Below are 26,096 nucleotides of genomic sequence, written 5' to 3' on the forward strand. Positions count from 1 at the left end.
TTTTCTAATAGTGTGCTCTATTGCTTTTTGATTCCTTTCTCTTGTACTGTCCACATCAATTGAGTTTTTTGCTCTATATTATAGATAGCATAATCTGGCTACCTTTCTCTATTTCCACTGCTCTCTACCTTGTAGCAGTTCATTTTTCTTCTATTGCATCTCTGTACTCCATTCTCTACATAGCAATCTAGTGATCTCAGAGTGTAATCAAATAACATCAAATCCCTGCTTAAATTTAATAGCTTCTTGGAATAAAGTCCAAACTCATTACTATGGCATTCAAGATCCTTCCTGACCTAAATCTTGTTTATTCTAGTGTTTTCATATTACACTACCCTTCTTGCCCTAAGTTTCAGCTAGACAGGCCTTCTTAACTGAACTTAGCAAGCCTTTTCCTTTCTCCTTCTGCTTGGAATGCTTTTTTCTGGCTGCTTCTCATGTCTCTCTTTCTGTTCTTAGCTTAAATGTCACCTCCTTAAAGATGCCTTCTCTGGTCAAGCTTTCCAAAGTAATCTTCCCAGTTTTTCCTCATGTCCACATATCACTATTTTAATTACCATGTGTTCATATATATAAGTTTTACAAAGGCAAAGTGACTCCTGATTACCTTTATATCCCTAATGCCTTAATACTCTCTGGTACATATTAGACACTCAAATATTTGTAGCATTAGTAAATACATTGATAACTCCTCCGAGGATAAAACATGGAGGCCTTAATTTACAAGGAGGTAGGAGTTAATTTAGCAACAAACTATAGTAGAGTCTGTAGGCAAAAAGCAAAATGGATAATGAATGAATTCCCAGAAACAAATGTCCTGGAGCAGGTTCATGTGATAGCTGTCGTCTGTCAGCATCTTTGGTTGCCACGGAACTGACTGGAGAACATGTTAATTAAACGAAGGTCTGGCTGTCTCAATAGAATGCATCCCCACCCCACTCCCACTCCCACCCCGAAAAAGAGAAGCTGTACATATCTCCAACTACAACTCCCAGGAGCCCCCACGGGAACCCGCCCACTGGGAGGCGGTGCCCGTCTCCGCCCCAAGAAGTTCCAGGCTTTGGGCCGGACCCGCCCCGGGACCCGCCCCGGGACCCGCCCCTCCGCACTCCCCGCCGTCGCCCTCCCCCAGAGTTGTGGCCACGCGCAGCGGCGGCGGTTGTTCCGCTTCCCCTCCAGCCCGGGCCGTCGCCATTGCCGAAGTCTCCCTGCCCTCCCCTTCTGGCGTCCGTGGGGCTCCGCTGCCGCCCGGCCTAGCGACAGCAGCGGCTGCGATACCGCGGCTCCTCTTCCCGTCCCGCTCCCCCTTCCGTGTCCTCCCCGCCCCGCGCCGCACGCCTGCCCGGGGCGGCTCCGCGGCCCGCCGGCAGCTCGGACGGAGGCGCCTCGCTGGGCGGGGACCTTTCCACGCCAGGGGTAAGTGTGCAGACAGGCCGGGACGCGGGGCTGTCGCTCCAATTCCTCCTTTCTCCGCGGCCTGCCGGGCGCTGGCGGCCCGGGGCCGCGGCCACCTGCGTGCCTGGGGCGGTGGCTCATTGTCTGCTCCCTGGGGCTGTTTTCTCGCTTGAGCCCGAAGTGGGAAGCTGGCTGGGCCGGTGAGGTCCGACTCTTCCTGGACCCAGCCCTACCCTGCCCTGTGTCGCGCCCCGGGCTCTGCCCTCTCCCGGTCTCCTTTCCCTCGCGTTTCTGCCTCGTCCTTTTCTCCGTTTACCTAGTGTTCCACCGGACGTCTCGGGATTTATTCTTGAGTTATTCCCGTCTTACTGAGTCCCAGCCCTTCACAGCTACCCCTCTGTTCATCCCTGTTTTATTGCTCAGGCATATTGTCTTGAGACCTTTTCCTCTTTCTAAAATAAAATCTAATCTTTTCCATACTTAGCATTCGTAAAAACTTATAATTTTCCGAGGGTTTGAGGGCCTCCACTTAAAGAACAGGACTTTCGGATCTTCTTGTGATTTTTGTTTGATCTTCAGCCAAGAGGTGAATATTTGCTTCTTTAGGTAATTTAGGTGAAGATTGGATTTTAACCATGTTTGGCTTTCTTTATAAAACAGCACACACACACAGGCACACACGCACCCTCAGTTCCCACAAATTCCTCGGTGGACTTTAAAGATAAAGTTCATCCAAGAACTGAAGTATGAAAGGTAATTGCCATTGTCAGTTGCTGTGGGGTTGTACTCTTTCTTATAATTTAATTTTAATGGGATTCTGGTGTGAGCGGGATTTGTTTCCTCCATAAATAATGCATAGTTATTTCAGTTCTACTTTAGAAGTGATCTATAGTTTTCTTTTTAAACTGTAAAAAGACAATTAAAATGGTTAGGCCTAAAATTAGACTACGACGAGCTGTGTTTTGGATCAAGGTTGTGCACGTCACGTTTTTTCCCCTGCTCTGTTCGACTCTTCCGCTCTTCTAAGTGGGCAGGATATCGAATTGTACAAGAATTTGCTCTGGTTTTTGTTTTTTTGTGTGTGTGTGTGTAGGGTTATCTAAAAAAATAGTATTAAATGAAGTTAGGTTGGTGTGAAGGCAGTGAATAGTAATTTTTAAAGCAGGTTAGAACTTGTCAACTTTGCCAGATGCTCTGTGGCATTTGTATAACACACTCATGCTGACTTTTGTATATTTTATATACATATATATGAAAAAGAAATGAAAAACTTTGTTCATATTTTCCTATGTAGGGTATTGATTTTAAGGCATTTCTTTCATCCTTAGCTTGGCTTGTAAATCTGATTTACAAAAAACACTGATTTACACTGAAAAGTGAACCTGAAAATGCTTTTGACCTGTAAGATATTTTAAACCCACTTTCGGGTTTTGGTGAAACACAACCTAAATTCAGTGAGTTTTGTGTTTTCACTAAATAGTTCATTGTTAGTTATGACCTAGTACTGAGCTTCAGTACTGTCATCATTTGGTAGTGTCAGTTGTCCTCAACTTAATGGGAGATCTTGTTGGCCTAAGGGGTTAAGGTATAGAATGTTGAAGTGTAAAACAGCCTGTGATATCAGCTTCTCTCCTTCTTTCTGTAAGCAGATACTTTTACTAAGGAAGAGCTCCTAGGTATTCCACTTCCCTTAGGGCCATGATTCTTGGTTTACCAATTATTCAAAGAAAGAGTTATTCTTCTGGACTTCGTGACATTTAATACCAAATTCATAAGGTTACAGTAAGTTTGTAGTTGGAGTATATCTACTAAACAAATGAATAGTGGTCCCTATGTTTCTCTGATGTTTGCGATAGGCCAGTTTCCAAATAGACATGGTAACAGTGGTGTATATTTCTTTTTCAATTATACTTTTTAAAAGAGAAAACTTAGAACTAATTCAGGTAGCTAAGGATAAACTTTCAATTATACTTTTTAAAAAAGAGAGCACTTGTTCAAATTGCTAAGGATAAAATAAGTAGGTACTGTTAAATCCTTCTTATGTTTAATCTGTTAATATTGATTATTCCAGCGATTTTTGACTGGTGAATTTTTAAAACATGCAGTACCTGACTCAGGAGCACTGACCTCTTTTCTTTTTTTTTTAATTTTTATTTTATTTTATTTATTCATTTTTAGAGAGGAGAGAGAGACAGAGAGAGAGAAGGGGGGAGGAGCTGGAAGCATCAACTCCCATATGTGCCTTGACCAGGCAAGCCCAGAGTTTCGAACCGGTGACCTCAGCATTTCCAGGTTGACGCTTTATCCACTGCGCCACCACAGGTCAGGCCTGACCTCTTTTCTGTTAGACTGTCAAGTAAAGAAATGCCAACAGCCAACACAATAGCTGTCCAGTGGGAATGAATCATTACCTATTTTTTTCAGATCGGCAAAAATATATTTTTTGGTTTGCTGTAAAATTTTACTAATTACTTTATACGTGTCATGTGATGAAAAGGGTTGAAAATGGCTGGATCATTCTGATGTTCGAGTATAACGTTTCTTTTGGCTTTCGAAATTTTATACTTTTGTGGTTCTTTTATTTTTATTTTTTTTATTTATTTATTACAGAGACAGAGGGTGAGTCAGAGAGAGGGATAGACAGGGACAGACAGACAGAAACCGAGAGAGGTGAGAAGCATCAATCATTAGTTTTTCATTGCGTGTTGCAACACCTTAGTTCACTGATTGCTTTCTCATATGTGCCTTGACCGTGGGCCTTCAGCAGATGGAGTAAACCCTTGCTGGAGCCAGCGACCTTGGGTTCAAGCTGGTGGGCTTTTCTTCAAACCAGATGAGCCCGCACTCAAGCTGGCGACCTCGAGGTCGCGAACCCGGGTCCTCTACTTCCCAGTCTGACGCTCTATCCACTGCGCCACCGCCTGATCAGGCCGACATTTTATACTTTTGATGGAAAGTGGAAACTGGGCCTGTTTAAGCCTTCAGGGTTCTGATCAGTTTGTTTTCAAAACCCTACTGCCAGTTAGTTAGAGGGCTAACTAATTTCAGATTAATAAGAGGGAAGGTGTTAGGTAGGCTACTGACACATCTGACACATTTTAAATCTGAGTTCCAGTTTGTATCCTTGTACCTTAGTAGAAGCACAAAGAAGAAAAAAATAGCTCCTATTACCTTGAATAAACACTGATTGTTTTCTTCTGTGATCAGAATTGAGTTTCACTACTTATTCATTTCAGGAACACTAACCTGTTTAAAATTAGTCAATCTAAACACTCATGCAGGATTTGAGTTCTAGCTTATTATCTCTGAGGTACATTATTAGTACTCTCTTATTCCGTGTATCCCAGGTGGTTAGGAGCTGTGAATCCTGGCCAAGATAGGCATTCTTTTCAAGATCTGATTTTTTAGTCTGTAAAATGGGAATAATAATAACAATAGAATACAAATTTGTAGGGCTGTTGAGAGCAATGAGATAACGTGCTTACCTAAAGTACTTAGCAAATGCATTGCTAAGTGCTTAATAAACAGTTAATATTCCATTCTAAAGTAAGTTTTACATTTAATTGCTTGTACAGCAAATGATCTGTTTCCAAACTTATATTTAAGACTGCTTTCTAAAAGAGGTTGGAATCTCAGGACCAAGTTTCTGAGACCATACTGTTAAATTAAAAATTATTTTTCAGGGAAAACAATTACTTTCACTACTGAAGTAAGATACAGGGCTTTCACTACTGAAGTAAAATACAGGGTTTTTTGTTTTGTTTTTTAATTTATTTATTTTAGAGAGGAGAGAAAGAGAGAGAAGGGGGAAGGATCAGGAAGCATCAACTCTCATATGTGCCTTGACCAGGCAAGCCCAGGGTTTCGAACTGGCAACCTTAGTGTTGTAGGTTGATGCTTTATCCACTGCGCCACCACAGGTCAGGCTTTTTTTTTTTTTAAATAATACAGGCTTCTCAGATTTAAAAAATATGCGTATTTCTCATAGGAAATTTGGAAAGTAGTGAGAATTATTAAGGAACAAGATAAAAATCACTTTATTCTCAGCCCTCAAGGATAACGATCGTAACAGACTAGTTTTTTTTTTTCTTATTTTATAAATTAAATTTCAAAAGGAGAACATGCTTATTATAAAAGGTTCAAGCAAGTCAATTAGAGTAAAAAATGAAGATTAGTCTTTCCTCACTCTCTAGTCCCATTCCTTAGAGGCACCCACTGTTAATAATTTTGTTTTATTTATGCAGTTAAAAATAAGTACTATGTGTAGTTTTTACCTTAATCGTTTGAGATTAAAAATTATTATATATTCTTTTCCATGTCAATACAAATAGTTGTAGCTCATCTTTCAACAGTTATGAGGTATTTGTTTTGTTATATAGTTGTAACTTTAATTACTCATGGGCATTTATGTTAGTTTCAATTTTGAGCAACTTAAACTGAAGCCTTAATGAACTCCTTATATCTTTGTGTATGTGCATATGTATGCAAGTTTTTCCATAAAAACAATTATTAAATGTACATTTCAAGTTTCAGTAGATGCCAAGTTGCCTTCCTGAAAGGCCAAACTAGTCTATACTTTATACTTTCTTATTGAATTGTAGACGCTCTTTATACATAATAGATATTAATCTTTACCTTCTGTTTAAGATCTTCCTCTTTTCACCTTTATCAAAAATATTTCTATATTGTCTTGTACCATTTGTTTCTTTTCTTTTTTTTAGCAAGAAGGAGACAGGAAAGGAAGAGAGAAGAGAAGCATCAACTCATAATTGTGGCACTTTAGTTGTTCATTGATTTCTTTCTCATATGTGCCTTGACGGTGGGGGGGGGGGGTTCAAACCTGGTTCCTTAGCATCCCAGATCAATGCTTTATCCACTCTGCCACCACCAGTCAGGTTGTCTTACATTCTTAATGCTTGTTGTATTTTAATCTTAATCCTTCTGGACTTTTTTTGTTAGTTGTGAGAGCAAGTTAAGAGTTTTCAAAGTATAAAATAATTTGGCTACTGAAATAAAATACAGGTATAAACATGTTTTTAGGAGTTTAAGGTTGATGTGAAAATTAGTTGCATTATAGGGATTCCAAAAGTAACGTTGTAATGGTTTTATTGTAAGCATCACACCTGAAAAGGAAAAACATTCCTCTTTTTGATAATCTCTTGTTACCTACTTCATTGATCCTTGTCCTTCAAATCTCAGCCTTTGAAGGAAAGACTTCTTTTGGAAGTCTTTCCTGACCTCCACTATGATTTATATATTATTACTGTTCTTATATAATTTTCTTAACACGTTAACCTATAACCTTTATTTGCAATATGCTGAAAACATGAGTTACTCATCTGGAAATGAGTTATTTCTCAATTTTTGCCAACTGAGGTAAGACAGAGGTGCAAGAAGAACTCTAGTGTTGGTTAAAAGTAATTTACATATATGTGTATGTATACAGGGCACTTTTTTTTTTCTTTTTGAGTGAGAGACAGACAGGAACAGACAGGAAGGGAGAGAGATGAGAAGCACCAGTTCTTCATTCTAGTACCTTAGTTGTTCATTGATTGCTTCCTCATATGTGCCTTGACCTGGGGGGGGGGGAGCTCCAGCAGAGCAAGTGACCCCTTGCTCAAGCCAGCAACCAGGGACTCAAGCCAGCAACTGTGAGGTTATGTCTATGATCCCACGCTCAAGCTGAATGAGCGCTGTCATTTTTCTGAAGCTGGAAACAGGGAGAGACAGTCAGACAGACTTCCGCATGCGCCCGACCGGGATCCACCAGGCACGCCCACCAGGGGCGAAGCTCTGCCCACCAGGGGGCGACGCTCTGCCCACCAGGGGGCGATGCTCTGCCCATCCTGGGCGTCGCCATGTTGCGACCAGAGCCACTCTAGCGCCTGGGGCAGAGGCCACAGAGCCATCCCCAGCGCCCGGGCCATCTTTGCTCCAATGGAGCCTTGGCTGCGGGAGGGGACGAGAGAGACAGAGAGGAAAGCGCGGCGGAGGGGTGGAGAAGCAAATGGGCGCTTCTCCTGTGTGCCCTGGCCGGGAATCGAACCCGGGTCCTCCGCACGCTAGGCCAACGCTCTACCGCTGAGCCAACCGGCCAGGGCCTATACAGGGTACTTTTAATCTGCATTCATGTCTTCCTGATCAAGCTATTACATTGGTAATATATTTTCGTGTAAATTTTTAATAGCTTTTGTAAAGATAGAAGGTTTTATTTTGCATTTATTTCATAAGAGCAAGGTGTATTGTTAAGATGTAACATTCGCTTTTAAAATTAATTTCTATTTAATTTTTTAAATTACTGATTTTAGAGAGAGAAGGGGGGAGCTAGAGAGAGAGAGAAACATCAATTTGTTTTTCCATTCATTCATGCATTCACTGGTTGACTCTTTTATGTGTCCTGAGCAAGGTTTGAACCCACAGTCTTGATTGTTGTGGTTCAGTTGGTTGTGCTCCAACCAGCAGAACTACCTGGTCAGGGCCTATTCCTTTTAATTTTGAGATTTAGTCATTTATAGGCTTGTGAATGAAGCAAAATTGTTATATAACAGACACTTGCTCAACAAGAAATGAGGTAAAGCATTTACACAATTTTAGGTGCTCTAAAGAGCAAATTATTAATAAGTTACATTGGCAGATACAATAGTAGAAATATAGCTAGATGTTTTATAAAGTATCTGTTGTAAATTTTTCTGCCTTGCTGATTAAATAGAGAATAAAGTTTTTTTAAATAGTCATGTTATTAGGAGAAGCGCCCATTTGCTTCTCCACCCCCCCCCCTTCCTCTCTGTCTCTCTCTTCCCCTCCCGCAGCCAAGGCTCCATTGGAGCAAAGATGGCCCGGGCGCTGGGGATGGCTCCTTGGCCTCTGCCCCAGGCGCTAGAGTGGCTCTGGTTGTGGCAGAGCGTCGCCCCTGGTGGGCATGCTGGGTGGATCCCGGTCGGGCGCATGCGGGAGTCTGTCTGACTGTCTCTCCCCGTTTCCAGCTTCAGAAAAATACTAAATAAATAAATAGTCATGTTATTACCTATGGATAGCTATTGTTGATATTTTTTGGTATGTTATCTGCTAATAGTTTTTTTATGTATATGTGTATACATAGTTTAATTTTATAAAATTGGAGTCATTCTGTATAATTTACAGTCTTGAGTTTTTTACATAACATTACATCTTGAAAGTTTTCATTTGTTCTCCTTGAGTTCTTTTTTAAAATGATTAAATTCTTTTTTTTTTTTTTTTTTTTTAATTTTCTTTATTCATTTTAGAGAGGAGAGAGAAAGGGAGAGAGGGAGACAGAGAGGAGAGAGAGACAGAGAGAGAAGGTGGGGAGGAGCTGGAAGCATCAACTCCCATATGTGCCTTGACCAGGCAAGCCCAGGGTTTCGAACCGGCGACCTCAGCATTTCCAGGTCGACGCTTTATCCACTGCGCCACCACAGGTCAGGCTTCTTTTTTATTTAATGTTTACTGTATTGATTTGAGAGAGAAAGAGAAAGAGAGAGGAAGGGAGAGAGGGAGAGAGAGACAGGAACATTGATCTACTCCTGTATGTATCCTGACTAAGGATTGAGTTGGCAACGTCTGTGCTTTGGGACAATGTTCTAATCAACTGAGCTATCTAGCCAGGGCAAATTTATTTATTTATTTTAATTTATTAACTTCAGAGGGAGGGGAAAGGAGAGAGAGAGACAGGTACATCTATCTGTTTTTGTATATGCTCTGACTGGGGATCAAACCAGCAACCTCTGAGCATTGGGTGGACATTCTAACTAACTGATTTATCTGGCCAGGGTAAAAATTATTAATATTATTATTATTAGAGGCTTATGGAGTTTATAACATAGAAGACATTAAAAAAGCAAATTCACTGTGATTAAAGCAAAGGCAGAAGAGAATAAACTAATGTGCATGGGTTGAGAGTGAAGAGGTGTCAGAGAAAGTTTCCTGAGAAAGTGGTATATAGACCAATACTTAGAGTTGTTTTTTTTTTTTAGTATATATGCTGCCGAAGCGAGCACATTATTTAGAGTTTTAAAGGTGGAGATGGTGGCCTGACCAGGTGGTGGCGCAGTGGATAGAGCGTCAGACTGGGATGCAGAGGACCCAGGTTCAAGACCCCGAGGTCGCCAGCTTGAGCGTGGGCTCATCTGGTTTGAGCAAAAGCCCACCAGCTTGAACCCAAGGTCGCTGGCTCCAGCAAGGGGTTACTTGGTCTGCTGAAGGCCCACGGTCAAGGCACATATGAGAAAGCAATCAATGAACAACTAAGGTGTTGCAACGCACAATGAAAAACTAATGATTGTTGCTTCTCATCTCTCTCCGTTCATGTCTGTCTGTCCGTCCCTGTCTATATCTCTCTCTGACTCACTCTCTGTCTCTGTGGGAAAAAAAAGGTGGAGATGGTGGACAGAAAGAGTGACCCACTCAATCCCTGTTTCCCAGGAAAACTCTCAGTCCCAGACAAATGGAATCATTGGTCACCGAACAGAAACCCTTCCAGGAAGATCCTATGTGAAGACCTGAGATAGCTATTTACAGAAAATAAAAGAATGGATAAGGCACTAGCCAGTTGGCTCAGTGGTAGAGCATCAGTCTGGCGTGTGGATGTCCTGGGTTCGATTCCCAGTTAGGGTACACAGAAGCGCCCATCTGCTTCTCCCCATTTTGCTTCTCTCTCTCTCTCTGTCTCTCTCTCTCCCCCACTCCTGCAGCCACAACTCGATTAGAGCCAGTTGGCTCCAGGTGCTGAGGATGGCTCCATGGCCTCTGCTTCAGGCACTAAGAAAAGCTGGGTTGCTAAGCAGTGGAGCAACGCCCCAGATGGGCAGAGCATCACTCCCTGCTGGGCTTGCCAGCTGGATCCTGGCCGGGGTGCATGTGGGAGTCTGACTCTGCCTCCCCTCTCACTGAATAAAAATAAATAAACAAACAAACAAACAAAGAATGGATAAAAGTTAAAGCCTGTAGAGCAGGAGTAGTCAACCTTTTTATACCTACTGCCCACTTTTGTATCTCTGTCAGTAGTAGAATTTTCTAACCGCCCACCGGTTCCACAGTAATGGTGATTTATAAAGTAGGGAAGTAACTTTACTTTATAAAATGTATAAAGCAGAGTTACAGCAAGTTAAAGCATATAATAATAATTACTTACCAAGTACTTTATGTTGGATTTTCACTAAGTTTGGCAGAATAAATCTTTATAAAACAACTTAATATAGTTAAATCTATCTTTTTATTTATACTTTGGTTGCTTCGCTACCGCCCACCATGAAAGCTGGAACACCCACTAGTGGGTGGTAGGGACCAGGTTGACTACCACTGCTGTAGAGGGAAAGGCTATGAAGAGATGTGTCTGAAAAGTTAGGGGCCTGGTCATGAGAATACTTTATCTTGGCTTTATTTTAAGAGCTGAAGTGATAAAGTTTATGTGTTTTAAGGTTGCTCCATGCAGTGGGAAGAGTGGACTGGGAGGCACTACATGGATTTGGGGAAAGTAAATAACAATAAGACATAAGTTGGTGACTTAAAAGTTTTGAGAAAGCAGTTTTGGGAAGCATGGATAGTTTTGGAAATTGGATATTATGATAAGGGTGAGAAAGAAACATGATTTTTTTTTTTTTGAAAGACAGGAAGAGAGAGAGATGAGAAGCATCAAGTTATGGCTGTGCCTTAGTTGCTCATTGATTGCCTTCTCATATGTCCCTTGACCGGGGGCTCCAGCTGAGCCAGGGACCCCTTGCTTAGGCCAGTGACCATGGGGTCATGTCCATGATCCCATACCCTGCTGGTGAGCCCACACTCAAGCCACCAACCTAGGGGTTTCCCTGGGGCTGATGCTCAAATCAACTGAGCCACTGGCTATGAGAGGGGAAGAGAGAGAGAAGGGAGAGAGGGAGGGGAAGAGAAGCAGATGCTCACTTCTCATATGTGCCCTGACAAGGAATTGAACCCGGGATGTCTGCATGCTGGTCAATGCTCTATCCACTGAACCAACCAGCCAGGTCCTGCGTCAGGCTCTCTGTGTCTATACCTGCTCCACCATGGTTTCTTTCTTTTCTTTAAATTAAAAAAAATGAGATTTAATTCATACTGTATATGATAAAATTTACCCTTAAAAGATTTTTAAGTCTGACCTGTGGTGGCGCAGTGGATAAAGCGTCGACCTGGAAATGCTGAGGTTGCCGGTTCAAAACCCTGGGCTTGCCTGGTCAAGGCACATATGGGAGTTGATGCTTCCAGCTCCTCCCCCTTCTCTCTCTCTGTCTCTCTCTCTCACCCTCTCTCTCTCTTCTCTAAAAATGAATTAAAAAAAATTAAAAAGAAAAAACAGAATTATATATATAAAAAAAAAAAGATTTTTAAGGGCCCTGGCGGGTTGGCGTGCGGGGGACCTGGGTTCGATTCCCGGCCAGGGCACATAGGAGAGGCACCCATTTGCTTCTCCATCCCCCGCCTCCTTCCTCTCTATCTCTCCCCTCCCTCAGCCAGGGCTCCATTGGAGCAGGGATGGCCCTGGCGCTGGGGATGGCTCCTTGGCCTCTGCCCCAGGTGCTGGAGTGGCTCTGGTTGCGGCAGAGCAACGCCCTCTGGTGGGCAGAGCGTCGCCCACCAGGGTGGATCCCAGTCGGGCGCATGCGGGAGTCTGACTGTCTCCCCCCCCCCCCCCCCCCCCCCCCGTTTCCAGCTTCAGAAAAATGCAAAAAAAGAAAAAGATTTTTAAGTGTTTTTAAAATCATATTTATGAGATTATGTAGCCATCAGCACTGTTTAATTCCAGAATATTTGCATTACCCCAAAGATAAGTCTTGTGCCCAATACCAGTCACTCATTTGGCCCCAAACTGTGCCTCCTCACCCCATTTTCTGTCTCTATATTTGATTCTGGACAAGAAATGAATTCTATAAGTGGATTTATATAATATGTGGTCTTTTGTGACTGTTTTTGTTTTTCACTTAGCACAGTATTTCCAAGGTTCCACCCATATTTTAGTATGTATGAATACTTCATTCTTTTTTATGGTTAAATAATATTCTTCCCCCCCCCCCCCTAAGTGAGAGGAGGGGAGATAGAGAGACAGACTTCCACATGCTTCTGGACCAGGATCCACTCAGCAGTTCCTGTCTGGGGCTGGTGCTCTGCCCATCTGGGCCACACTCCCAAATAAGCTATTTTTAGCACCTGGGGTAGAGGCTTCACAGAACCATCCCTAGAGCCTGGGGCCAGTGTGCTCGAAACAATCCAGCCATGGCTGTGGGAGGAGAAGAGAGAGAAAGGAGGAGGAGGGTTGGAGAACCAGATGATCACTTCTTCTGTATGCCCTGTGTCCTGGTCAGGAACTGAACCTGGGATATCCACATGCAGAGCCAACACTCTACCACTGAGCCAACTGGCCAGTGTCTCAAATAATATTCTGTTGTGTGAATATACCACATTTTATTTGTCTATTCATTGGCTGATGGAAATTTAGGTTCCTTGCTTTCTTTTCTTTTTCTTTTCATTTTTCTTTTTTCTTTTTTTTTTTTTTTTCTTTTCCCTTCCCTTCTCCCTTCCCTTCTCCCTTCTCCCTTCCTTTCTTTTCTCTCTCTCTCTCTCTTTCCTTCCCTCCCTTCCTTCCTTCCTTCCTTCCTTCCTTCCTTCCTTCCTTCCTTCCTTCCTTCCTTCCCTTTTTTAGAATTTTTTTATGTTTCTTTGAGCCAAATTGATGATGTATGCTAGGGAGCAAGATCTCAAATGCTCCCTTTCATTTTTTGTTTGTTAAGAATAGTGCTTCTGTGAACATTTGTGTATAGGTTTCTGTGTGTACTTCTTTCATTTCTTTTGGGTATATACATAGGAGTGGAGTTGCTGAGTCATATAACCCTTAAAAGGTTTTTTTTTTTTTTTTATTTTTTTTATTTTTTACAGAGACAGAGAGTCAGAGAGAGGGATAGACAGGGACAGACAGACAGGAACGGAGAGAGATGAGAAGCATCAATCATTAGTTTTTCATTGCACGTTGCAACACCTTAGTTGTTCATTGATTGCTTTCTCGTATGTGCCTTGACCGTGGGCCTTCAGCAGACCGAGTGACCCCTTGCTGGAGCCAGTGACCTTGGGTTCAAGCTGGTGGGCTTTTTGCTCAAGCCAGATGAGCCTGCGCTCAAGCTGGCGACCTCGGGGTCTCGAACCTGGGTCCTATGCATCCCAGTCCGACGCTCTATCCACTGTGCCACCACCCGGTCAGGCCCTTAAAAGGTTTTTAAGGAGGCTCAAAAACCTTTTAAAAGGTTTTGAGAAGGAGCTGAGAGTTCCAAAGCTACGTACCCTTTTGCAAACCCACCAACAGTGTGTGAGAATTCTGATTTCTTCATGTCCTTGCTAAACTTATATTCTGTCTTTAGATTATAGCCATCCTAGTGGGTATGAAGTAGTATATCATTGTGGTTTTAATTTACGTTTCCATGATTGATAATCCTATTGAATTTCTTTTCATGTGCTTATTGGCTATTTGTGTATTTTTGGAGAAATGTAATATCTAGCTCCTTTAGGACAGTTCACTATGTTAAGAATGGAGTGCTTTAAATCTTTAAATCACTGCCTCTCAGAAACTGTCTGTAATGAACTAATAACATTTGTAAAATGCCATAAAATAGAAATGAAAGAAAAAACAGACATACAAAATAACAAGCCCCATTTGTTGTTAGAGTCAACCGCAAATTATCCTGTCAGATTGCTCTAAGAGTTTCTAAATGCTTTATCTCAATTTTTGTATTTCATTGAGTACAGGTAATAAGTAGTTCACATACCACACTTTCAGGGGTTCTGCTTTATATTATGTAAAGGTGTTTGAAAAATAATGCAACTCTTGCCATGTTTGAACTCAGCTTGATGCTTGTATTTTCTGCACTTCCAGGTATGGCTCCCAGTTCTAATTTGCTATCAGTTAATTCCACAGAGAGCTGGTTTTGAGGCTTGATGAAAACAAGTACTACTTGATGTGGATCTTACACAAGCTAGTTATATTTTATTGGGAAAAGCTGGAGGCAGTACTGTTTGACCAGAAGCTAACAACACAAATTGGATTTGGGGCCAATGAGGGTAGCGTCTGAACCTCTCCCAGTTTTCCTCATAGGAGATAAGCTGAGTATTGATGATATTGTGCTGGTAGAAGGGGACTTTCTGCTAGGTTTTTTAGAAGCAGAGTAGAGACTTACCATAAAGTCTCTTATACTTTCAACCATGTCACTCCAACATAATTATTTTATTTGTTTGGAAATAAATTTCATCCTTGTTCTGAGCATAATTTCTTACCTCGTTTATATCTGGGCAAAAATAAGCATCGTTCGTGTTCAGCCCCAGTATGACCCTGTAGCCTTGAACAGTCTGTGAGCATGAGCAATTCATTATCTCTTGTCTTACAAGGTCTTTTATAAGGTCTCTAGGTCTAAGCATGCTAGCTGATCCTCAGGACACTGAGAACTGCACTTATTTTTTTTTTTAAGATTTTATTTATTGATTTTACAGAAAGAGGATAAGGGGTGGGGAGTGAGAAGTATCAACTCATAGTTGCTTCACTTTAGTTCATTACTGGCTTGTTGTATATGCCTTGACCAGTCAAGCCCAGGGCTTTGAACCTGCCACCTCAGCATTCCAGGTCAATGCTTAATCCACTGCGCCACCATACACCAGGTGAGAAATGCGTTCTTATGCTATCCTAATTATTTATGCTTTTTGTGGTGAAAATTCTGAAATAAAGTGGGTTATTAGAAAATGTGTTACTTGTTTATAGTGGCCTTAAATTAATGAAGGTATATAGAATATGAATCATTTGGTGTGTGTGTTTAAACATTTGTTGGTGGCTCTCTGTTAACATCATTATGTCGGTGTCAGGTACAGAGAAGTATGAAAAGTATTTCTTCCAGCCAGGAGTTTATAATCTTGTAGAAAGAGAAGTCAAGTTAGAACCCACTGATTGAAGTTAAGGAAGTATGTGTCATATTAATTAATGGAAGGGACTGTATCACTCTGGGTCCAATCAGGAAAGAAACCACACAGTGATTTGAACATGGAAAGAATTATTGACTCTAATAGGAAAATGGAATAATGAGGAATTAGCTAGTAAGAAGTAAATAGCACTCTCTGAGACATAGGAACAGCAAAAATAGAGCCGCTGTATACCCAGGGCTGAGATAGAGCACACAGGGAAGAGCCATCCCTCTTCTGAGCTGAGATCTGGAACTTGTTGGAGAGAGCATGGTTTATAGATCATTAAATGGTAGATGGGTCATTGTGATACTATGTTGGCAGACCCGTTCTGAATATCTGTCCTCTAAAGTACCAGGGAAAGCTGTTTACAAAGCGGTACTACAAAACGTCCCGTGAAAAGAGTTGGGGGAAGCCCGTGTCTGCTGGGCACCTTGCCATGTATTATAGAAGCTTTGTGCTGGGGTGCCGGGGTGCTGGGAGGCAGACATCCTAGAACCAGGAAGCAGTACTTCTCCAGTGTCTCTCCTGCGCCCTCTGCTGATAAAGTTGAACATCATGCTAGCTGGCAAAAGATCCATTCTCAGAGGAGGCTGAATGGATGAATTTGGAATTAAGAGACACTAAATCAATGGGAATGGTATTAGTGATATCTGAAAGAGCTCTTGTAAGATGAGTAGGTTTCTTTCTTTCTTTTAGATTTCATTTATTGATTTTAGAGAGGGGTCGTGAGGAGGAGTGGGAAGCATCAACTTGTAGTAGCTACTTCTCGTTTGTGCCTTGACCGGGCAAGCCTGGGGTTTTGAACTGGTGACCTCAGGATTTCAGGTTGACACTCTGTCCACTGTCCCACCACAGGTCAGGGGAGTGAGTTTCTTTTTAATTGAAGATGACAGTCGCTTTTTCTCCTTACAAAAACAGTACTTGTTCATTTTATCAAAATTAGAATATAAATATTTTTTATATTGTTTACATTCTAGAAACAAGGGAAAAGCACTCAGCTTTATTTTACCTATAAAGAGACCCAGTGTTAATCACTTGATAAAATAGTGCTAGGTAGTGGATATAGTAAGGAGAAAAAGCTTTTTATGATGGTGCTTGCTGCTGCTTTTTTATCTTTGTTTACAGAGGGGGAAATGGCTTTGAGATATAATAATGCTAAATAATATAAACTAGCATTTTGAGGAACTTTCTTTTTAAGATTTTATTTATTCATTTTAGAGAGGAAAGAGAGAGAGAGAGAGAAGGGGGGGGAGCGAGAAGCAACAGCTCCTATATGTGCCCTGACTAGGCAAGCCCAGGGTTTCAAACCGGTGACCTCAGGGTTCCAGGCCAATGTTTTATCCACTGCGCCACCACAGGACCCTTTTGGGGGACTTTCTATTGTTGCTGTTTATATGAAATTTATTTACATAATTTTTGAAACGTTTGTCAAATAGATAACACTAGACATCGTTTGGAAAGGATTTTTTGTTGTCATCACACTGTTGGAATGTTGTATCTTAGAGTCCCTCATGCTTTTCTCTCCTTTGCTCAAAGGGTTTCCTATGACTGCTTCCTCTTAGGAACAGTTCTAGCAGATTTCATCTGGGGAAATAATAAATTGCAAGCTGAATCTTCCCTTGTTGAGGTGTAGGGACTAATCATCCCCAGGTGTCAGAGACTACAGGATTTTTATGAAAGTGAAAGACTTTATCTCCTTATGAAAGAGAAAGACAGTTGCTCTGTTCTTTGGAGGTTACACTTTAAAAATTCTATAGTAATTCTAGAGGATTAAAACAAAATTCTTCAGTGCTAGCCTACTACTGGGTTCATATACCATATTTCCCTATGTATGAGGCGCACCTTTCCCCCCCAAAATTTGGGGTCTAAAAACTGGGTGTGTCTTATACAGTGGTTGTAGATTTTTTACTTGCATTTCCCGCTTTTTCTGCGCTTGTTTTTGCTTTTGTTGAAGACAGTGACTCGTCATCAGACACAGATGAGGACAAGCTAATGGATGGGAGTTTTGACAGTGATGAGTTGTATGAATTTTATGATGAATAAAACTTGAGTTCAATAACTTTATGTGATACATTTTGTCCCCAAAATTCTGGCCCCAAAATTAAGGTGCATCTTATACATGGGGAAATACAGTAAATAGAATATATAACATTAGGCTCCTTTTCAGAGAACTATCCTTTTGCTACTCACTTCAGACTAGCACCTATTGAATTGTCAGTCTTGTAACCAAGTTGGTACAGAAATCAATTGTTTGAGCTCCTGTTTTTGACTAATTTGAGGAAAAAAACCAAACTTCAGTATTAAGTTTAGTTTTTTAATCTTTCAGTGGCAATCTTTGATTTAGGAATAAGCACTATCTGTTTGATAATTTGTAGAAAGGTTTAGAACAGTGCTGTCCAGTATGTGGCCACTAAGTCCTTATTATATAACTGGCATGACACACAAACTGAATTTTATTTTTGTTTCATTTTAATTAATTTAAATTTAAGTAGCCGTGTGAGGCTAGCATGGCAACCCATATTGTATAACACAGTTTATGGAAGGGTATGTTCGTAAACAACACTAAAGAAATAATTTAAAGATAACGTTAAGAACAAATTCTCATTGTGTTGGCCTGTCTGCATGATAGCACTCTATTTTCCCCAAATATCTTAATTTGATACTGGGTGTTGTTTCTTGTGTGTGTTTTTTTCCACACCACTGATGTAATTACAAAGATTTGAGAAAGATCTGTGTCTTATAAGTTAACTTTTTTTTAATTTAAGAATATGTTTCTTAAAGCTGGGGACAGTGAAACAAGGAAGAGCTTAGGACCCTGATGGTGAACCTTTTTCTAAAAACTACCCACTTTTGCAGTGCTGGTCAACCTGGTCCCTCCCACCCACTAGTGGACTGTCCAGTTTTCATGGTGGGCCAATCGAAGCGCCGTTTGGTTGCTCTGCTACTGCCCACCATGAAAGCTGGAATGCCCACTAGTGGGCGGGAGGGACCAGGTTGACCAGCACTGCAAAAGTGGGCGGTTTTTATAAACAGGTTCCTCATCAGGGGCCTAGGATAAAAGAAGCAGCAGGAGAGAGCCTAGGTGGGGCTAGGCTCTGGCTCTGGCTCACTGGGAAGTCAGAGAACGGGGGTCTTGGAGACTGGCTCAGGGGGCTAGCCTGTGACACGCTGCCGCTGCCCATTGCTCCCCTGGTTGCAAGTCTCATGGGGACCCTTAGAGTTGAGGAGGTGCACGCCTGAGAGGGAAAGGCTTGGGCATGTTCCTGGGAGGGAGAGCACCCTAAATTATCTTTTTTTTTTTTCATTTTTTAAGTTATCTTTTAAAAATGATATTCCCCATTGATGTCTGTTTTTATAACTTTATTTATATGCCTAGTCTTAGTTCATTTTACTAAGCATTTGTTGAGCCTATGTGTGTGCCAAGTTCTGTACTGTGTGCCGGGAGTCAAAGATTGATGAAGTATAATTGCTGTTATTAGCAGTTTAATCTAGTTGGGATTAAGAGAGAGGGTGGTAAGGGTAAAGGAAAACTGATGTTCACTTTTAAAAAAAAAACACTCTGAAATTTTATACTGTTTAGGAATGTTGTTTTTAAAAACTTTTCTCACTTTTATTTTTCTCTTATGTTGATTTTAGAGAGGGGGAGACAGTGAGAAAGGCGGGGAGGGGAGACATGAGAAGCATCAACTTGTAGTTGCTTCTTGTATGTGCCTTGACTGGGCAAGCCTGGGGTTTCGAACCAGTGACCTCAACATTCCAGGTCAGAGCTTTATCTATTGTGCCACCACAGGTCAGACTCGCTCCTTCCTTCCTTCCTTCCTTCCTTCCTTCCTTCCTTCCTTCCTTCCTTCCTTCCTTCCCTTCCTTCCCTTCCTTCCCTTCCTTCCCTTCCTTCCCTTCCCTTCCTCCCTCCCTTCCTTCTTCTTTCTCTTTGCTGGAGAGAGAGAGGGACAGACAGACACAGACAGGAAGGGAGAGAGATAAGCATCGGCTCGTAGTTGCAGCACTTTAGTTGTTCATTGATTGCTTTCTCATGCATGCCTTGACTGGGGGGCTCCAGTTTAGCCAGTGACCCATTGCTTAAGCCAGTGACCATGGGGTCATGTCTATGATCCCACACTCAAGCCAGTGACCATGCACTCAAGCTGGTGAGCCTGTGCTCAAGCTGGCGACCTTGGGGTTTCACACCTGGGTCCTCAGCATCCTAGGCCAATGCTCTATCCTCTGTGCCACTGCCTGGTCAGGCTTTTCTCACTTTTAAAAAAGAATAACATTTTTCTTAAAGTGCGTAGAGGTGGTGTTTTGTTTTGTTTGCTTTTTTTTATTTTGGCCTGTTTCTGCCTGATTATTTTATTTCATACCCTCCCATAAGTGGAATGCAGCCTCTGAATTCTTCCCATTACAGCATGCAGGAGGATGTGGCAGCCAGCTACTATTCTGCGTCATTCAGAATAGTTCTGTGAAGTAAAGCTTTGCTTGCTGTTTGTGACCTATAGATAGTACCTGGACAGTATACTTCCCCCACATTTTGTCCATGGAAATTGTGCTTTATGTCATTTATCAAGTCACAGCCATACTGTTTCACGAATCATCTTGAAGTGGAAGAAGTGATTTCTGACTCCTCAGTACTCTTGCACTCATTCAACAGATATGTTCTGATTGCCTCCCAGGTGCTTGTTGAACTATGAGGGGAAGTGAGGCATGCCACCTGTGGACTGAGCAGTCAAGAGCCACATGCTCCCTCATTCTCTTTTATTTTGGTAGTGACTTATTAAGGTAGGGAACTTTAGATGGCATCGGCCCAGATCCCCCTAAATCTCCTTAAGGATAAGAGCTAACTTCCTCAAGCTTAAGTGTCCACTTCAAATAAAATCCTCTGTTTTGTTAAACCATTGAGGTTTGTGGATATGTTTGTTACCAAAGCATAGCCTAGCCCTGCTGAATGTGGGGTTGTTTTCAGTCATTTGCTATGACAAGTGCTACTCTATGACTGTTTTTTTAAGCAAGAGAGACAGAGACAGACAAACAGAAAGAGATGAGAAGCATCAATTTGTAGTTGCGTCACTTTAGTTGTTAATTGATTGCTTTTTATATGTGCCTTGACCAAGAAGGGAGCTCCAGCCAAACCAGTTACCCTTGCTTAAGCAGTGACTTTTGGGCTCCAGCCAGTGACCATGGAGTCATTTCTATGTTCTCACACTCAAGCTAGCTGGCAACCTCGGGGTTTTGAGCCTGGGTCCTCAGCGTCCCAGGCCAACACTGTATCCACTGCGCCACTGCCTGGTCAGGCTGGTCAGCTTTCTTAATTTTTTTTTAAAAGATTTTTTTCATCCATATTTATTGGAGAGAGAGGGGGGGGAGAGATAGAACAGGGGGAGGAGCAGGAAGCATCAACTCCCATATGTGCCTTGACCAGGCAAGCCCAGGGTTTTGAACCGGCAACCTCAGCATTTCCAGGTCGACGCTTTGTCCCCTGCGCCACCACAGGTCAGGCAGCTTTCTTAATTTTTGCCGTTAAAGAAAGTATAAATGCTATCTGTTAATAGCCTTAATTTACATATTTATGAGATTGGGCATGTTCTTCTGTATTTATTCACTGTTAGTAATCTACAAAATCAATGTGTCATTTTTTTTCATTATTGAGTTATTTGTCTTTTACATATTTCTTCATAGGAATTCTTTATATATTCTTGATACAGTTTTGTCGGTTACCTTTTGTTGCAGATATCTCCTGATTTGTGGCTTGTCTTATTCTGTGGTGTAAGATGTAGTCACATTTCCTTTGGAGTGCTGTCATAAAGATATTCTCCTATGTAAAGATATTGTTTTATATAATCTAAAAGTTAGAATTTTGCCTTTCACATTAAATCTTTAATTCATCTGAAATTTTTTGGTATATTGTAAAGTAAGGATCTTTCTCACCTGGATTCATGTGTCTTTACAGTATTTGGAAGTATTTCCTAGGGAGCAGGAGTGTGAGAAAAGGGGAGAAGAATGAGTGGTAACCAATATGGAAGTGGAACTGCTCGCTCAGTCCCATTGTATTGTTCCCCAGGGAGTTATATAAAGTCAGTCACAGGATCATGCAACACAGGATGAGGAAGAGGATCTATCTGCTGAGACAGGATCTATGTGTTCACATTACCGTTGTCAGAGTTAACTCCCCTGTACTAATAGGTTGCCTGTGTTGGTGCCACAGTGTCCCACAGCAATGTACAACTCAAGCATGAAGTGAGGTGTTGTCATGTTGTGTCTGCATTTAAAAGTTGGCCACACCAATGTAGAGCTGGTTGTTGGAGTAGTGGTGTGAACAAGAGACAAGTGAAGCTAACAGGATCAGAAAAGATCCATACTGGTGTGGTATATGGCACAGGATCCAATTTTTTAAGTAAAAATTTTCACATTAGGGTGAGTCTCTTCACATTATTCTTCAGGAGAGTGTTTGCTATTCCTAGGCCTTTGCTCATATAATTTTAGAATCAGCTGTTAAAATTTTTCATAAAACACTTCTGGGATTTTATTAGGATTACATTGAATCTACAGATCAGTTTGAAGAAATTCAGCATTTGTGCAATTTATGAACACTAGTATCTCCATTTATTTAGGACTTCTTAATGTCTGTCTTTCAATACATTTTTTTCATTTATAATGGTTCTAGGTCCATGGATCTCAAACTGTTCCAAAGTATCTTGTGATGCCCCTTTGAGTGTAGAGGCACCACAGGATATTTTAAATTTTAGAGGGAAACAGTATGGACGTCTGTTTGACACGGTGTGGACTTCTTGCTCTGAGAAGTTCAGTGATACATTTGATAATATTTGTCATTATGAAATAGTTGGCTGAGATTAAAAATATGAAGAACAGTGTGGAACAGAAAGTAAGATTAGGCACATCTGGGGTTTCAGAGGGTATGCTGTATCTTTGTACTGTTAGGAATAGACGTTATTATAAAATATCACAAGTCAAGTGAGTATTTCCCATTTATAAGTGATTAATAAAGAAAAGTTATTTTTTTTCAATTTATGTATATATTTTTTGTTTTGTTTTGTTTGTATTTTTTTGGTATTTTTCCAAAGTTAGAAACGGGGAGGCAGTCAGACTCCTGCATGCGCCCTACCTGGATCCACCTGGCATGCCCACCAGGGGGCGATGCTCCATTGCCACTGGAGCCATTCTAGCACCTGAGGCAAAGGCCATGGAGCCATCCTCAGTGCCCGGGCCAACTTTGCTCCAATGGAGCCTTGGCTGCGGGAGGGGAAGAGAGAGAAGGAGAGAAAGAAAAGGGGGAAGCATGGAGAGCAGATTGGCACTTCTCCCATGTGCCCTGGCCGCGAATCAAACCCAGGATTTCCACACGCAGGGCCGACGCTCTACTGCTGAGTCAACCGGCTAGGGCTGCCCTTTTGTTTTTAAGTGAGAGGAGGGGAGATAGGTTCCCATATGCATCCTTACCGAGATCCACCCAGCAACCCCAGTCTAACGCTGATGCTCGAATCAACAGAGCTACTCTTCGTGCCTGAGGCTGGCATGTTCAGACCCACCGAGCTATTCTCTTCTCAGTGCCCAATGCCAATGTTCGAACCAGTTGAGCCATTGGCTATATTAGGGGAAGAGGGAGTAAAGGGGGAGAAAGAAGGGGAGAGAAGCAGATGGTTTCTTCTTTTGTGTGCCCTGACAGGGAATTGAACCCAGGACATCTATATGCTGGGCCAACACTATCCACTGAGCCAACTGGCCAGGGCCTGTATTGCTTTTTATAATAGGTACTAAGTTGTTATGATATGATTGAATACTAATGAAGTTGTTTGGGCCTAGCTACTAAATAAGTGAAACTGTAAAGAATTTCTGTTGGGCCTGACCAGGCAGTGGTGCAGTGGATAGAGCATCGGATTGGGATGAGGAAGGACCCAGGTTCAAGACCCTGAGGTCACCAGCTTGGACCCAAGGTCGCTGGCTTGAGCAAGGGGTTACTCAGTCTGCTGAAGGCCCGCGGTCAAGGCACATATGAGAAAGCAATCAATGAACAACTAAGGTGTCGCAATGGGCAATGAAAAACTAATGATTGATGCTTCTCATCTCTCCATTCCTGTCTGTCTGTCCTTGTCTATCCCTCTCTCTGACTCTCTCTCTGTAAAAAATAAAAGAATTTCTGTTGGCCTGCAGCACTGTGAAATATATAATTACTGAGAATAAGGGAAGTAAGTTTGGGACCTTCTGTCCTAGGAATATAATTTTTTATGATATTATAAATGGTATTTCTCCCCCATTTTATTTTCTATTTAGAATACAAAAATACAGTTGAGGCCCTGTCCGGTTGGCTCAGCGGTAGAGCGTTGGCCTGGCGTGCGGGGGACCCGGGTTCGATTCCCGGCCAGGGCACATAGGAGAAGCGCCCATTTGCTTCTCCACCCCCACCCCCTCCTTCCTCTCTGTCTCTCTCTCTTCCCCTCCCGCAGCCAAGGCTCCATTGGAGCAAAGATGGCCCAGGCACTGGGGATGGCTCCTTGGCCTCTGCCCCAGGCACTAGAGTGGCTCTGGTCGCGGCAGAGCGACGCCCCGGAGGGGCAGAGCATCGCCCCCTGGTGGGCGTGCCGGGTGGATCCCAGTCGGGCGCATGTGGGAGTCTGTCTGACTGTCTCTCCCCGTTTCCAGCTTCAGAAAAATACAAAAAAAAAAAAAAAAAAAAAGATGTGTGTATTGATATATTCCCCCCCCCTTAGGTAAATGGTAGCATACTATACATATATTTCCCCCATAATACTTTTGTGTCTGATGCACCATAGTTCATTCAACCAGTCCCCTATTTATGGCCATTCAAAGTACTTCCAGTCTTTTACTGTTTCAAATAGTGCTATAGTAACAGTTTAGTGTGTATGTCTATTTGTATTTTTGCCAGTGTGTCTTTAGGATAGATTACTAGAAATGGGATATCTGGATTTGTGCTCTTGAACACTGTGTTACACTGCTTTCTTATGAAATAAAAACCATAGATTATTTAACCTGTCCTCTTTTCTGGGGAAAAATCAATATAATGCCCTAAATCAACTCCATAAATCAATTTCCAGGGGCAAAATTAATATAATGGAAAATATAAGCAAAAAAGAGAACTATAATAAATTATGTATTTCTATTTGTAAATTACAAACTACTGTAAAGTCAGTATGAAGTGATCATAGGCTTGGCCACAGTGAAGTCTCATTCAAGAATACTACCATTGATGACTCAACCAGCATGAGCATGCTGCTTTTGATGATATATTTCCAGGGGTTGGGAACATATGGCTTGCGAGCCAGATGTGGCTCTTTTGATGGCTGCATCTGGCTCGCAGACAAATCTTTAATAAAAAAAATAACGTTAAAAATATAAAACATTCTCATGTATTACAATTTATTCATTTCCTACCGCTCATGATCATGGTTGCGGGTGACTGGAGCCAATCACAGCTGTCCTCCGAGACAACACCAAATTTTTATTGGATAATGCTTAACATACACGGGTTGTTGTGAGATCAGGAAGTGAACTTCCCTCCTTTTAATCAAGTAGTCAGCTAGCTAATTGCAGAAACCCTTTTGATGAAGAAGATGGCTAAAAGAAAAAAAGATGAGGAGTATCGTACTTTTCAGCAGGAATGGACAGAGGAATTCGCCTTTGTGGAGAGAGCAGGTTCTGCAGTGTGTCTAATATGCAATGATAAAATTGCATCAACAAAACGGTCAAATATAAAGCGGCACTTTGACACACACCATACCACATTTGCATCGAAATATCCAGCGGGGGACAGCAGGAAGAAAGCATGTCAAGAGCTACTGTACAGAGTGCAAGCTAGTCAGCAGCAACTCCGTGTTTGGATCCAACAAGGTGACTGGAATTCGGCTAGCTTTGCTGGTGCTTAGCAATTGTGAGAAACGGAAAGCCATTCACAGATGGGGAGTATGCCAAAACATTCATGCTTGATGTTGCCAATGAACTTTTTGACGACTTTTCGGATAAAAACAAAATAATCAAACGAATAAAAGACATGCCTCTGTCGACAAGAACTGTTCACAATCGTACCATCATGATGGCAAATCAAATTGAGGCAACACAAGTGAAGGGCATAAATGCAGCACCATTCTTTTCTCTCGCTTTGGATGAGTCAACAGACATAAGCCGTTTATCCCAGTTCAGTGTGATTGCAAGATATGCTGTCGGTGACACACTACATGAGGAAAGTCTTGCTGTTTTGTCTATGAAAGAGACAACAGGAGGGGAGGATTTATTCAAGTCTTTTGCTGAGTTCGCTAAATAAAAAAATCTACCAATGGATAAACTTATTTCGGAGCACAATCAGTGCTCTGTGCATGGTGGGGAGAAACAGAGGACTCGTAGCGCTTCTTCGTGAACATGAAAAGAGACCCATCCTAAGTTTTCACTGCATCCTACATCAGGAGGCGCTTTGTGCTCAGATGTGTGGCGAGCAACTTGGTGAGGTGAAGTTGCTGGTCATTCGGGTGGTCAACTTTATTGTTGCCCGAGCTTTAAATGATCACCAGTTTAAAACATTGTTGGATGAAGTTGGGAATAATTATCCTGGTCTGCTTCTGCATAGCAATGTGCATTGGTTGTCAAGAGGGAAGGTGCTCAGCTGTTTCACCGTTTCACGGCTTGTCTGAGCGAAATCCAGACTTTTCCTTTTTTTTTTTAAATTTTTTTTTTTACCGAGACAGAGTCAGAGAGAGGACTAGATAGGACAGACAGAC

At 41.9% G+C, this 26,096-nt stretch overlaps 1 protein-coding gene across 1 annotated transcript in view; it reads left to right on the plus strand.

Annotated features, from left to right (window-relative positions):
* The first annotated feature begins 1,109 nt into the window (after window positions 1-1,109).
* The window catches only part of PAK2 (p21 (RAC1) activated kinase 2), a 118,035-nt gene continuing 93,048 nt past the window's right edge, over window positions 1,110-26,096 (plus strand). Inside the window, exon 1 of the mRNA XM_066240780.1 lies at window positions 1,110-1,416. The gene's annotated coding sequence lies outside the window, so the exon portion shown is untranslated. The remainder of the gene's footprint in view (window positions 1,417-26,096) is intronic.

The sequence above is a fragment of the Saccopteryx bilineata genome, chromosome 8 (assembly GCF_036850765.1).
Source record: "Saccopteryx bilineata isolate mSacBil1 chromosome 8, mSacBil1_pri_phased_curated, whole genome shotgun sequence".
NCBI classification, from domain to species: Eukaryota; Metazoa; Chordata; class Mammalia; order Chiroptera; family Emballonuridae; genus Saccopteryx; species Saccopteryx bilineata.